This window comes from Manis pentadactyla, chromosome 6 (genome assembly GCF_030020395.1).
Source record: "Manis pentadactyla isolate mManPen7 chromosome 6, mManPen7.hap1, whole genome shotgun sequence".
In the NCBI taxonomy this organism is placed as follows: domain Eukaryota; kingdom Metazoa; phylum Chordata; class Mammalia; order Pholidota; family Manidae; genus Manis; species Manis pentadactyla.
The window spans coordinates 138,318,445-138,334,132 of NC_080024.1; the positions used below are offsets into that span (position 1 = coordinate 138,318,445).

The following is a 15,688-nucleotide window of genomic DNA, read 5'->3' on the forward strand; positions in this document are numbered from 1 at the left end:
GCAGAAACAATGCACATTTTTTAGATAAAGGAAAGTGTAAAAACAAAAAAATGTATATGTTTATTCCCTCATGGTCTTGACTGACTTTTCTCCTTAAATTGACTTGGAACACATTAGATGGATCTGAACAACTAAAGTAACATTATAAGTTTTTTTTCAAAATTAAATCAGCCTCAAGTTGATCCACTGTTTATGTCTAAGGGAAGACTTTTCATTAGTATAAAAATATTAGAAAAATAGTTTCCTAATTTCATTTTACAGCGTCAGTAAATGCTGAAGTTCTGGTTTTTCTTTCTTTCTTTTTTTTCCTTCAGAATTTTATTTTAATTAGAGTGGCTTGACCTATAACACATAGATCTCCAAATGAGAAATGAATTAGTGCTCCTAAATACCTTAATGTTTGGTAATATGTTGATTTAACAATTGAGTAATAAGATGAACAGTTTATCTTTCAATTTGGATATTTTGAAGTGGTGTTAACCCTGAAAAAGTAGCATTGAATGTTCTGGAGTCCATGGACATCATTATTTCTGCCCACTTATTTTGGCTAGAGGGCAGCTTACTGCTTTTATTATTATTATTTACTGATTTTTTGTTTGTTTGTTTTTTGGCCCTTAGAGTGTTGGACATGCAAGGAAAACAGATTTTTACTTGTTTCTGTAATGATCTGGCTAAAAATTGGGCTTATATACATTTTTTGAATTTTTGATAAGAGATTCAAAGTAAGGCAAATGGATCCAACCTGAAATAAATTAAAATTTTTAAATGGGTTACCAGGTTGGAAGACTACTTTCACTCGATCTTGAGTTCTCAGTACAAACTTTAAAGCAATAGGCCATTATTTAATCATTTGATATGGTTTTCCTTTTCCAAGTTCCATTTAGTTTAAATCCTGGAGGACTGGTGAGAATGAGGCCTCATTTTCACCAGTAACAGTTTCCAGGACCATCAGCAGCACAACCAGTGCCCCAGGCACTGTCCTAGAGAAAGTGTGTGGAGGTTGGAATCTGAAAGAGGTGATTCTGTCAGGTGATGGCATAAGATTTCATAGATATACCATTGGTTTATAAATCCAGCTCATGCCACTTTTTTGTGGCTTCTTTTCCCCACAAAGCACTCTCTTTCATATTGAGTTAAACCAGATTGTACATGAGCAAATAGGTCCTGGTGGACTGTGTCCTCACCAGATATGTTGGCCAACCATCCTGATTTAACCTTGCCTGACCTGGTTTTAGCATTTGAAAGTACTGTGTCCTGAGCACTTGCAGTTTTTATCTGGTAAAATTAGGATGGCTGGTCAACCTATGTAGTTGCACCACCACCTGCTTTGGCAATGGCAGACTGAAGCATGGGTGCAGAATGTCCCCTTTACTCAGGAGACACACGAGGGGGCATCCTGATCATGAAAACCAAGGCTATCAGTCACCTGGGATCTTTGAGTGATGGGTGTCTGAAATTTGATTGATGAGCACAAAGTGTAGAGGGTACTGAAAGTCTAGGTTAATTATGATTGATGAGGGAGGACAAGTGGAACAAGTGCTGAAGACTAAGGTGAGAGCTGCGTTCCCAGAAAGCTCCAAATGAAATCAAAAGGGGGCGATTTGATTTTGTCTTGTTTGAGAATTTCTGGACCCTCAGATTCTACCCATCAGTTGCCCACAATGCTAAAGTAGCTTTGCAGGTTTAAATGAATCAGACTGGTGTTTGGATGCCCCATTCCAAAAGGCAGATGCATATGTTAATGAAAATGCTGTTAATGAAAATGGCCTGGTATGTTGTGATTTCAGTTGTCCTGCAATCCAGACTCACTTTCATGCCTTCCGTTTCACTGGTGAAATGAAGAAGGATTCCTTCACTGTGAGATACTAAAATAAAGTGGCTTTGACTTTTGTATTCTGTACAAGGATAAGCTAGCAATTCAGTCACTGAGTTACAATCTAATATTAGATTGTATCATTTCAAGGCAATAAGGCTGTTCACAGCATTTTAAACACTTACCGTGTGCTGTTTGGTAACACAGCATACATCAATGTTATTTCTGCTGAGGTTAAGATTGCCAAGGCACTGGAATGCACAAGGGGCATATATCTTCCTTGTAATAAAGACCATGGGCCTGATTTAATCTCATTTTTAAAGCATTACCAGTCAATAAACCAGTCACCACTAAAAGGTAACAGTCAGGTTTGCTTGGGTGAAAAAAAAAATTCCATTCTGTACCCTCAGGTGAGATGTAGAGTCCATTAAAAAAAAAATGCCCTCCTTCCATTTTGGCTTTCTCAAAGTGTCTTTTGATAAAAAGAAATGTGGCAAATGAAATCCGTCTTTAATCAGTCAACACATTTTATGCGATGATCTTGCCATGTACCATTCATCCTATTTTCCAGGAACTTCTCAAGTGCTCTTTAAATCCTGAGTGCATACTTAGCTGAAGAGGGAGGGAGAGCGGGAAAGGTAATCAAGGGCTGCCATCCCATCTTGTTAAATGTCTCTGCGTAACTGGCTACCAACTATTCAGTAATTGTGAGTTCTATCAGTAAGGGATGCCAAGGCTGTCACTTCTCGATTGGAGAGCCACTTGTCCAGTATGGCTGTGGTGGCTTTTAAGTAGCATCTGGGATGTAAAGCCCCAGTGCAGAGTAGATTCTTATTCATTGGTGGCAGTAGTATAAATAGACCTAATGATGGTTATTGTGTTATTACAATTCCTATTATTAGGGAATGACAACTTTCAAGATTCCCATGTGATGGTGCAGAGCATTTGAGAGAAGGGTGATACAGGCTACAGACCCTGAGCCATGTAAAGTGTCCTCCTGGGTCAGATATCTGCCTTTGCAATCTAACAGCACAAACTGGCAAGCCTGAACTGAGTATTCAGAAAGTTGAAGCGATGCAGTTTATTAGCTTTGTCAAAATCTGTTTGACCACAAGATTCTTTTCTTACAAGTTGATCTACTATTATGTCAGTGGAGGTAATATCGATTAGGAGTTCTAGTTGAAGCAGCTTCTACTGTCAGTTCGGAAAAAGATGCTGAGCAGCATTCTCAACTGAGCCTCCTTAATGCCCTTCCAACTGCAAAAAAAAATTCGCTCAAACTGGGTTTACTGGAGTTAATTGGTCTAGATTGGAAGGTTAACATTACTTTTTCTCCTGGTGGGGTTAGGATAGTAGGGGAAGGGGAGGGGAGTCAATGCCAATGAGGAAGAAAGCCAGATCACGGGCAGAGCTCCTCTGGATAATCGTAAACATATCATCTTACATCACAGTTGGAACCTAAATGTTGTCTCTGCACCTATTCACACTTAGGGATGGAGAGGGACCAGCCCCTCCTCCCTCAGGTGAAGCAACACTGACTTCAGGGTACATTGTAGAGCATGCATTCAGTTAGATTCTTCTTTTGTTAATTTTTTAATCATTTACATCTTGAATATCGAAACCATTGACTTGCTTCTGTATAACACTTAGCTCTTTGCACCATATATCCGTATGCATTATCTCATAATGTTCAGAAAGGTTGTATGATTTGTCAAATTTCCAAATTGACAAAGGACAAATGGAAAGAAGGTAGTGACTTTCTAATGGTAGACACTGGAAGTCAGATGGTCTGCCTCTAGCATATACTTACTCCCTTATCAGTTTGCTTCAATCATAGGACCATGCTTACGGGCACTGTGAGAGTTTCTTATCCAGTTGGTCATTTCTTTTTAACCAATGAAACTCTCCAAAGTAAAAGCTAAGGAATAATAACTGTAATAATTTGCTTTATTTATCCATTTAATTCCTTGAAAATATCAATTTGTTTGAAAACACTATGATTTGGGTGTTTTCTCCTAAGACAAAATTTTGCTGTCATGGGTATACATTAAATAATGATATCTTGTTTTAAAAATAAGCTTGTAGTCTTTCTAGGAGGAAGACTAGTTATCTTTTCTCTTTTAAGTGGTTCTATAATTCAGGCCAAATTTGATTTTTGTTTTATTTTTAATGATTCTTGTTTCTCGAAAATCAAGAAAATAAAAATTCAACTAAATTGCCTTTACTTGAGTTATTTCAGGAGTCCTTTTTTTCCTTCCCTATTACAATAGATGTTTCAAGATGCAAATTGTTACACTCTGCTTTTAAATAACACAGGCATTATAATTAAAATTCCGCTGTGTTAAAAAAATAATAATTAGTTACTTGAGGAGTTGTTTCAGTGAATTTCCTTCCAGAATGCCTCCCATTTAAATGACTTATGAAATAATTAGTGAAAGCATGTTATGGTGAGAGAAGCTAGAATCACCACAGCAGAATGGAGCATTTTGTGAAATAATAAGCTGACCTTTATGTTTTTACTTAAAAGGGAACAGAAAAAGGAGCTTGTCTTAAGAGAAGGGAGAATAAACCACATTGCCTCGGGTCACTTAAATGTTACATAAATGAAACAGCAAGAAAAATGCTCATATTCTTGTTATCTACAGGAACAAATATAAGAATCTTGCCTAGAAGGTCAAGTTCATCCAGTCAAGCAGTTTGGAAATTGTATCCCAAGGCACTTGAATACTCTCAGAATTCTATTTTGGGAAGGTGCAGTTACAGAGTAAATCTCCCCAATTTAAACCATAGGTGTATTGTTTATTTTCAAATGATACACGGGAAAATAAATTGTTCTGACTCTGTAATTCTTAATGGTCTTAATTATCTCCGTATAGCTAAATGTTCGTATGGTTTTGTGGGTAAAAACATGAGAGAGAAAGAAAATATAAGGAAGAAATGTAGTGGTATAAGTAATCACCATATGTGTGCTAATCGTATAATTTTCTTTAAATTTTATTGCTAAATAAAACTGGGATAATCACCAATATTGCCCCAATGCCTACTTATCCATATACTTCCACACCCTCAACTTAAATAATTGTATTTTAAGGAATAGGTTTTTAGTTGCCTCCTTTCTAAGTCAATTCACTCTGCAATAAAATTAAAATAGAAATATATTCCTGAAAAATATGCAGAGTGGAAAGACACCTTCTACATTATAAAAATTAAAAAAGAGAACTTGACAGGGCTTTTTATAGTAGAAACATCAGCAAAATAACTTAAATTTTTTTCCAACCTTTTATTTCTTTTTGTTATTAATTCTAATTCATGTGACAATGGAAATAGCTAATTATTCATTCTAAAAATCAGTATCTTAAGAGCACTCGTCTTTTATTCAACCCTTAAACTGACTAGTGTTGATTTTGCTAGTACTATCATAAAAATGAAGAAGTAATATTTAAAATAACTCAGTAATAGTAACAAAAAACTCTTGAATTCTAGAAGACCCTTTTGGAATATGAAAGCTTGTTTTTTTTTGATAAATAACAAGCTAACAAAGGCATAAGTCAGAGTAAGTAGTTATCTCAGGTTGGCCTAATTGTAAATCTTTGATGAAATTGCAGCTGATAATAAATTTTACATTTATGAAACAATCACTGGAACTGATTTTTGCCTATTATTTTTTAATGTCCATGGCAAAATTTATTATTTAAATTTAATATTATATAAATACCTTTGAATTAAGATAATTTATGTTTTGGATACAAAGGTTTTCTACAAAGTAAGGAAACATTCAAACTTAGTGGGTGTTGTGCAAACTTCATGGAAAACCCCAGTGTCTGTAGTCACTAAATCACCTTGAACATTTCCTGTCAGGATCAGCATACACAGATGAAAGTACTGAGTACCATTAGTGAAAACACTTACTCATCTCCCTTTAAGAATTAACTATTTTTTAATAGTCTAATTTTATATTTGTAACCAATATCTGTGCATCCTATAATACAGCTGGAAGTTGTTGGGAGCCTGTTGTCTGGGCCCCAGAGGTCAGTGTTCTCCACTGACAGGCAAGTTGAAAACCTCCCAAAGAATTTTGAGAAGCCGCCCTTTTGTGACAATTCATCACAGGTCCTTAACTGAGCCTTATCATTAAATTACACTCAGTTATGGAGGCAGCTGCTCTAATTGGCCCATATAAAGCTATGGGACTGTGTATTGTGATTTATAATAAGAAATATATATTTGGTCTATGTTCCTCTTTCTGGCATAGAGCTCCTTAAAACTATTGGAATTTCCTTAGAGATGAGAGAGAGCCATGTAGGGATCCTCTGGTATGTGATGTTGACTCTTGGATCCCAAGTATGAATGGTGCTGGTTGCCAGGAGAATCAACCCTGTGATCAGAACGTCGGAACTTTCAGTCCCACCCCCCTGACCTCCAGGGAGGGAAAAGGAGCTGAAAGTTGACTCAGTTGGTAATGGCCAGTGAATTATTCAATCATGCCTGTATAATGAAGCCCCCATAAAATCCCAAAAGGACAGGGTTCAGAGCTTCTGGGTTGCTGAACACAAGGAGAAGTTGGGACAGTGGCAAACCTGGAGAGGACAGGGAAGCTCCTGCCTTTCCCCCATACCTTGCCCTATACATCCCTTCCATCTGGCTGTTCTGAATAATATCCTATTATAATAAAAGGGTGATCTAATGAAGTATGATGTTTCTCTGAGTTCTGTTAGCTACTCAAGCAAATTAATCTAACTTGAGGAGCAGGTAATTGGAATCTCCAATCTGTAGCCAGTTAGTCAGAAGCACAGCTAATAATCTGGACTTGTGATTGGCATCTGAAATGGACGGGGTGGTCTAGTCTTGTGGGACTGAACTCAACCTGTGGAATCTGATGCTGTCTCTGGGTAGATAGACTTCAGAATCGAGTTGAACTTCAAGGACACCCACTTGGTGTCCAGAGAATCTATGGTGGTGTGGGAAACCTCCCTCCATATATTGGAATTAGGCTCAAGAATCCAAAGTAGGGGCTCTAATTTCTGGAGGACAGTGAAGACATGAATTACTCTAGTATATCTAACTCAGAATCTAGTGAGCAGGGGTCAGAGTAACTGCACATAAGTAGTTTTGATAGACATCAGTACAGGTAGAGAGGATGTGTGTGTATAAGAGATTCTGTACTCTATTGTCTGCATATTTTCCATTTCAATAATTAGATTTACATACCCTGTATTTTAACCTAGATCATTCAGAGATATTTGGACATAAGTACAGAACATACAGCACTCACATATAGTCACACAGCTTTCCATTTAGATAGCTCTCCCTATCTAAGTGTCTGTGTCTTAAATCTATTGATGCATATCTCAGTCATAAAATCTACTATTAGATTTATGACCCCTGTACTTTTATTGTTTGTTTATAAACATTGTTAAAAATAGTATTTTACACACACAAACTATATATGTGTGTGTGTGTGTGTGATATATGTTTCAGTGTAACCCTGAAGCTCTACCACCCTTTAAAAGGACTATTCATGAAGTTTCATTTGCTGAGATTTCACCTGGAGCTCTTCACCAACCAATAGATAGACTAGGAGGCTATTTAAGAAAGTGTGTTTAAAGATGATTAAAATCTATATAGCTTCAACATTAAGTTTCAGTGCTGGTTGATTTTATCAGACTGGATTTTTGTGGCCCCTCTTGTAAGGAAAATTCATCTCGACTGGAACAAGACATGAAAATTAGCATTTCCATGATCCAAGCATTGCTTCTAGGGGCATACTTTATGTCCTTCGGACATTGGGCATTTCATGAACTAACATTGTGGCTATTTCTCTACTGGTTATTTCCAGTTGAGTCTCGGCCCAGGAGGTGCCTAGGTTTGGAGGATGTAGTTGGCAGAGACAGTAAATGTGCCTTTCACCTGCCCTCCCTATCCACACATACACACTGCATATATCTGGAATTTGTTTTTATTAAGAAGTAGTTTACATACCATGAAATTTACCCTTTGAAAATATATAGTTCCCTCAGTATAGTCATAAAATTGTGCAACCGTCACCACCTTCTAACTCTGGAACATTTTCATCATTCCCAGTCCCCAATCCCTCATGCCCTGGCAACCACTAATCTACTGTGTTTTTATTCTCTGTTTTTAACATAAATGAGATATCTCATTATTCTTATAAACTGTAGCTTATTTTTTCATTTAATGACACAGCATAACATTTTTTTGTATTCTTATAGATCAGTCTCATATATTTTTTTAATTCTTTATAGTATTTTATGGTTTAACATTCATATATTGATAGATATTTGGTTTGTTTCTAATTTTTTGATTTTGTTAATCATTCCCTTAACATTTATGCTTGTATTTAGTGGATACTTTTTGTGCATATCTTTGACAAGTTCTCTTAAGACATATACTAGCAATGAAATCGTTGAGTGAGAGTATCAGCATTTTAATTGATACTGGAAGATTCAAGAATGTTTTGTTAGCCTGAACCTAAACATCAGAGATCAGCATTTGTTTTACTACCATTGGTTGAACAAATAGAGCTGGATTGCCCTTAACTTGGAAATATCACTGAAATCTGTTGCTTACGCCAATAACTGTAATGATGACTTGGCACTGTTAATGGAACAGCCACAGGTGTTTGCCTCACTTTAAAAATAGAGAATCTTATATACAGAAACCTAGAGGGTTGCAATTTATTTGTGTCCCAGGATTTTCCTACACTGATGTGTGTTTTTCTGTGAAAGGAAGCTTCTAGTAGGTGTTATTCCATGAAACGACTTGGGGTTGAGGTAAGCCGTAAGTCCAAAGCAGAATTTCCCAGACTCTATAAGTACTGTCAAAATGGCCTTTTGTCATATCCACACTCTGTAGAAGAACAACCTTTGATCTGCTGGCCTGAAGACCCTTCTGAATTTGGCCCCTGCCTGTGCCTCTAGCCTCATCCATAACCCTATACACACTCCTCTCTTCAATTTTGATAACGCTTTCCTAAATGTGCATCTTCTGGTGCTCTTGGATTTGCATACTTTATTCTGTATGCCTTGCTTTCTCATCCATCATGCTACCTCTTGCACTTTTTTACAAGACTTCAGTTCATGTAGCCCTTCTTTAGGAATTGTTAATGGGCCTCTTGGGCTAGGAGGAGCCCCATCATCTCTGAGCTCATAGTAACCTGTGCTTCCCCGTCATGTTGGAGGATGCCACATTATATCCTTATAATGCACAAACACTCCCCTTAGTTCCTCTGCTGGTCAGTGACTTCATGAAGATACAGAGTATGTTGTATCTTAACTTTCCTGGGTGAGCAGACTCTTGAGAACCTGGCTAGCTGTGTGGCACAGCATGGACTTCAGAGTCAGCCAGCTAAGAACTTGGGTCCTGTCTTTAGCCATTCACTAGTTCTATAAACTTGCATCATCTATGGAAATGTCCTAGGCCTAGTTTTCTATGTATAAAATGGACCTACGGTATAAGGTTACAGTGAAGATAAGTAATGCTTAGCAGAAGACCTGGGACTTAGTTAGGGCTCAATAAAGGAAGTGTTATAAAAATAACAGAATTGAATTGGGGTGCTAGTGAAGATTCCCTAAGTACTCTGAAGCAAAGGGCAGTGGGGCAGGGCCATGAAGAAGCCCTCTTTTCCTGTGTGGGGACACACGTCTGCATGCCCTGTATGCTCTGTGACTCACTGGCCTGTTTCCCACCCAGATGGGTCCTGCACAAACTTACGAGCTTATACTTGCCCCTTTAAAACTCTTAGCACTAACACTGTGGGATTAAATACCCCTTCTTGAAGAAATCAAGATTAATAAAATAATGACTGCACTAGAAAGCATGTGGATAATATTCAGGGTTTTGCCTTTATTCTTTGACGATATTGAAACACCAGCATTTCTTAATTTTCACTTAGTGAAGTCTGAAGCAAAGTTTGTTATGGCTTTTAAGAGTTTTCTCCGGACTAGCAAAACTTGGGGCTCCTCTCTCTTTCTGGGCAAGCATGTCGACTGCAAATTGGCCAGTTATACCAGTTGGCCTGTAACATATCGTGAAATAATTGAAGATATAAACATATTAGTGGTGTTAAGAGATTCATGTCAATGGTATGACTTGGATTCTTAGCCATGTTTTCATATAAGTCATGATTATTTGTAACTGACTTAAGAACTTATCCCCCATTTTATGGTTGTTGTCTATTTGTATTCAAAAATGGAAGCAGCAGTTCAATTTGCCAGTGTTTAAATTTGTTCCCTCCAACACTAAGCTACTTTCTTCCCTTACCCCACCCCAAATTTGTGTAAATATCTACAGTACAAATGTTTCTTTTTTAAAAAAAGGCTCTTTGGAAGTCTCTCCGAAAATATTTCAGTGATCAGTATTATGTTGCCTGTGTAGCTATGTGAATAATTTCATCCCTTTCTCCACCAGAACTCTTACAACTTAACATGCTTTCAGAAAATGTGAATAAGATTACAAAATAATACTGCCCCAATATGCACTTCAGTGCTTTGGAATGGAAATGTGAGTGCAAAGCTGAGAAGGTGTGTTCAGCATGGTGACAATAAAAAAAGGATGTTTATAAATGAAACAGCGCCACAAATGGCACCACACTTTGGAGAAGGAAAGCAATTGGTGAAGTGAAGGATGTTAAATGTTTTAATTTCTTCTATGCCAGCAAAATCTTGTAAAACAAGATGACATATTAAATTCTCTATACTACAGTAGCTCCGAGAACCTGTCAACATTTTCATTATAAACTCTATTTTCAGAGCTTTGTGACTCAGCTTTAAGAATTCACTCTGGCCTGACATTTGGAGTGCAAGGTCTTACCTGGGGAACATGTGTTTCACGTGTTTTAAAAATTACGAGTTTATCCATTTCTCAGTTTATAATAAGTAACCTTTTCAGACTTTCTCACTTAGCTTCTGTACTTCAGGAATTGGAGGAAGAAGGCTGCATATGATAGGCCACTGATGGCAGGAAATCTACGAATGTGGTCAATGTAGGTCAGGACTGCCGATTTTCATTACTAAGACTCACAGTCATGCTGACCCCTCAGCCCATCATACAGAAAGCAGAAAGAACTCTGCTGCACTGCCCTCAATATTTTAGACTAGACTGTGCTATGCAGGGAGCATGCTATGCTGAATCTCTACAGAGGAGACCCTGATGGATTAGAGAACTGTTAGTCTCCATTCCTTAATTCTGTATTTATCTTATTTTGAGGATGGTGTAAGATCTTTTCCTAAAGCTTCATAACATTCATTCTGATTTGGTTTGTTGTTAAGTCACCTTTGTGTGTATGTTTGTGTGTGTTTCATTTCTATCCTATTTCACAGTCAATAGGTTTTCAGTCAAATTATGTAAAAACACAGACATCTTTTTTCCATGTTAGAGTATATGGAGTTAAATCTTTGATATAATTACTTTTTAGAAAGTAATAACTACCTTTTACAAAGCACCATCCTTGGCAATGTCTTAATGATGGGCTACCTAGTATAGCTTCCTAAAGAGAAGAAAGGTCAGCTATCTAGAACAAAATGGCGTATGCTTAGTAAAAGGTGTGGGGCATGTCTTCAATTCTAAGGTTGTTTCAGGAGAATTCTAGGAGACCACCATATCCTGCATGTATTCAGCATTATTCCACCCCACCTTGATTGCATTATATTTTTATACAGCTATCAAATTCATGTTAAAATGTGAAAAGCACCAAATGTATAATCCCAGCACTTGTTTGCATTGTGTGAAGATCAACTTTGTGCCAGTTACTTAAAAATAAATTAATATCCCTCACAACCACGCTGCATGCTGGGTCCCTCAGGAGAAGACTGAGGGGCAGGCAGTTTAAATAATTTGCCCCGCAGCTAATGAATGTACAAGGCAGATTTGGAACCCAGGTCTTTCCAACCTCAGTGTTGTTTCCTCTAAGTCATCATGCTTTTATTTATGTGTAAAAAGACATCCAGTTCTATTTGTACCTTTCAATCAGAATCAAGCTATGCTTAACCCTGTACGTGACTTATATTTCCCAGTGAAACATGTGGAGATGGGAAGGCTAGACTCCACATTTTTTTTTTAAAGGGAAGGACTGAAGGACTTGAAGTAGTCTATATTTAAATGAGGAATCTGATTTCCTTTCCAGTATCTCTCTCACCTCAACGTCGTCTTTCTCCTCTCTTCCTGTCAGCTCCCTTGCAGTGAACGGCACTCCACCATTGAGTGGTCAAGATAGAAATCTGGGCAATGTAATTTATCTCTCTCTCTCTCACCCAAAACATTGTAATCAAATAACAAGTTATGTCCAATCTCTTTAAAAAACATTTTTTTCTTTTAACAGATTTACTTTTTAGAGCACTTGTAAGCTCACAGCAAAATTTAGGAGAAGGTACAGAGATGTCCCATATACCCAAGTTGCCCACACATGCACAGCCTTCTCCTCTGTTAACATCCCCCATCAGAGTCAGCTCCCTTGCAGTGAACGGCACCCCACCATTGAGTGGTCATATTTGTCATAACTGATGAGTCTATCACTGATACATTGTTATCACCCCAAATCCATAGTTTGCCCTAGAGTTCACTCTTGGTGGTACATATTCTGTGGGTTTTGACAAATGTGTAAAGAAATGTATAGCCTTGGGAACCACTGACCTTTTTACTGTATTCTTATTTTTTTTCTCTAGAATGTCATATAGTTGGAATCATACAGGATGTAGCTTTTTCAGATTGGCTTCTTTCACTTAATAGTACACATCTAATGTCCCTTCCTGTCTTTTCAAGGCTTAATAGCTCATTTCTTTTTAGTGCTGAATGATATTCCATTGTGTGGATGACCCCCATTAATTTACCCATTCACCTACTGTATGGAATCTCAGTTGCTTCTAAGTTTGGGCAGCTGTGGATAAAGCTCTTGTAAACATCTATGTGCAGGTTTTTATGTTGATATAAGTTTTCATTTGACTTTGGTAAATACCAAGGAATGTGACTGCTAGATCATATGGTAAATTTAAGTTTAGTTTTGTAAGAAACTGCCAAATTGTCTTCCAAAGTGGCTGTACCATTTTGCATGAATGAGAGTTTTTGCTGTTTCACATTCTCTCCACTATGTGGTAGTGTCAGTGTTGTGGATTTTGGCAATTCTAGTAGGTGTGTAGTGGTATCTCATTGTTCTAATTTGCATTTCCCTTATGATGTATGATGTGCAGCATCTTATCATATGTTGACTTGCCACCCGAATATCTTTGCTGAAGTGTCTGTTCGGTTCTTTGGCCCATTTTAAAAAATTGATTTGTCCATTTTCCTATTGTTGAGTTTCTAAAGTTCTTTGTATGTTTGAGATGACAGTCCTTTGTCAGAAAGATCTTCTGCAAGCATTTTTTCTCTGTGTTCTGTCTTCTCATTTTCTTGGCAGTGTCTTTGATTAAACCGAAGTTTTTCATTTTAATGAAGTGCAATTTATTGATTATTCCTTTCACTGATCACACTTTTGGTGTTGTATCTAAAAAATCATCACTATATCCCAGGTCATTTAGATATTATCCAATATTATCTCCTAGGAGTTTTACAATTTTGCTTGTTGTTTAACATTTAGGTGTAAGATCTATTTTGAGTTATTTTTGCTGAAGGGTATAAGGTGTGTGTAGTTTCCCCACTTTTCATATAGGTCTTTAGCTGTTCCAACACCATTTGTTGAAAAGACTGTCTTTTCTCTGTAACTGTGCCTTTGCTTCCTTGCCAAAGAGGAGTTGACTGTATCTACTGCAGCTGTTTATCTCTTGGTTTTTCTTTCTTTGCATGTCTACTGGCACCATCCAAATGGAAACTGCCATCCTCTGTTGACTGCTTCTCCTGCAATAGTCTATTAATTAGCTTGCCATCTATTTCAAATGCAGAGGCTAAAGTTGTCTTTTACAAATATTTGAATTTGGTCAATGGTTTCCCATGTTTTAAGTATCAGATCTAAACTCCTCTGTGACCTAAAAGCCCTGTCTAGTCTGGCTTCCTCCTTTCGTCTCCATTCCCCCTCCAGTCTCCTTCCCCACAGACAGCTTTCTCACCAGTTCCCTCCTGATGTTCCACAATAATAGTGTGTTTCACCTTTTTGAGCAAGACGTGCTTGCTTCCACATCAAGACTTAGAATACAGAGTAATCTCCTGGAGTTTCTTGTCTTCTCAGCTGAACTCATTTCTATTCATACTTCAGAGCTCTGTCTTGATGTCACTTTTTCTGAGATAAATGTTGATTTGTTTTAAGGCTTACTGCTAATGCTATCAGAGTGCCATGCCTCAAATGCTTTTCATAACAATTGCTGATTATAATTTTTGTAATGATATATTTTATTTCTTTAGCACCTGCTTACCTGATTAGAATGGAAGCTTCCTGAGTGCAGGGGGAATAGTGTATGTCATCTCTCCCAATGTGTTTGCAGGGGGCACAGTATTACAGTGTCTGCGTGTCTTTCCAGGGCTGTGGGCAGTCACTGACTAAAGTCAACCTGAATCATCAGTAAGGGGCAGGAACAGAACTGCAGGCCAGAGAAGTTGAGGGTTAAGCTCCTGATTCCTGGACTCCAGGAATCTCTTGTTTATCTGAGAGTCAAGTAATCAAATCATGAGTCAAAAGAGTTTAGTTACCAACGTATAGGAACAACCCAGAGAGTGGGGATTTGGAGATTCATAGGATCTGGAATTTGGAAAAGGTAACAGTTTTGCATGTAGTAGGCAAGACTTTTATAATGGTCTTAAAGTCAGAGCATTCAGGGACTCAAAGTTCATCTCCCATCCACGTCCTTCACATTCTCATGGTCCAGAGATGGCTTTGTCCCTGCAGGCAGCCCCTGACATGCCAAGGAGGTAGGACAGTCACTGTGCTTGGCCTCTCCTCCCGTCCTCCCACACGGAGGAAAACTGTGGCTTTCATAGTTCTTGTTTTTAGGGAATAACCTGCTTTCCCTTTCAGAAAGCAGTTTTCAAGTGCTTCCTAGTTTACTTTCAAGCCTCACTAGGCCTGCTTTATTCAGTGCCATCTGGGATGAACCTCACCCTGGGGTGGCCCGGCATCAGAGCTGGTACAAGAGCACAAACCTCATGTGCCAACTTGGAAGCAGGCATAGTGTGGGCACCATATCCTTTTTTTTTTTTCCTTAAGTGCAGTAAAGAGGAATTCTCATCCACATAAAATGAATTCAATATTTAAAAGGATTGAGTAAATTGATAATTATTTTTTATTTCTATTCAATGTTAAAAAAATAATTCAAGTCAAAAGGCATTATGCTCTTGCCCCTGGTTAGATGACATTGCTGATGGCTCCAGCACTGGAGGCTCCTTCCAGACGGTGGTTCTGTCTCACGTTTCTGCCCTATATGCCACAGAGAAGCTGGAAACTTCAAATACAGAGAAACACTAGTGAATCTGTGTCCAGAACCAAAGACATTTGGAACATGGCACTCTCGCTAATATGGGAATTAATATGGCTGCATCATATCGGAGAGGTCACTAATGAACTTTCTCTGTGCTGTTTATCTATTCGACGGAGGTGGGAATTTCTTCAGTATCAAAAGCCTCCTGTAATTTTGAACTGGTCTCTCTCTCATTACCACTCTCATATTTTGACTCCTAAGTGCAGTGCTTTTCAAATTTGGTGTGTATCAGAATCTTTTAGAGGAAGTTGGTAAAGAAAAACTAGGTTTAGGCTTTGTCCTAATCCAGTGAGGCTGTTTTCTTTATTAGTTCCCCGGGTGATTCTGATACATACTGAAGTTTAGTATGTATATAGTTTCAAGTTTATGCAAAATCATGCCATGCTTTGTTACCCTATGATACCCCACCCTTTTATTTTGTAATGGACTTATTTATTCTACAGGCCCTTCTTTTTACTTA

General features: G+C 37.8%; 1 protein-coding gene and 1 long non-coding RNA gene across 2 annotated transcripts in view; one reads left to right on the forward strand and one right to left on the reverse strand.

Annotated features, from left to right (window-relative positions):
• The window catches only part of DCC (DCC netrin 1 receptor), a 1,164,464-nt gene that overhangs the window by 388,330 nt on the left and 760,446 nt on the right, over positions 1-15,688 (forward strand). The window lies entirely within an intron of this gene.
• The window catches only part of LOC130684153 (uncharacterized), an 89,177-nt gene that overhangs the window by 61,572 nt on the left and 11,917 nt on the right, over positions 1-15,688 (reverse strand). The window lies entirely within an intron of this gene.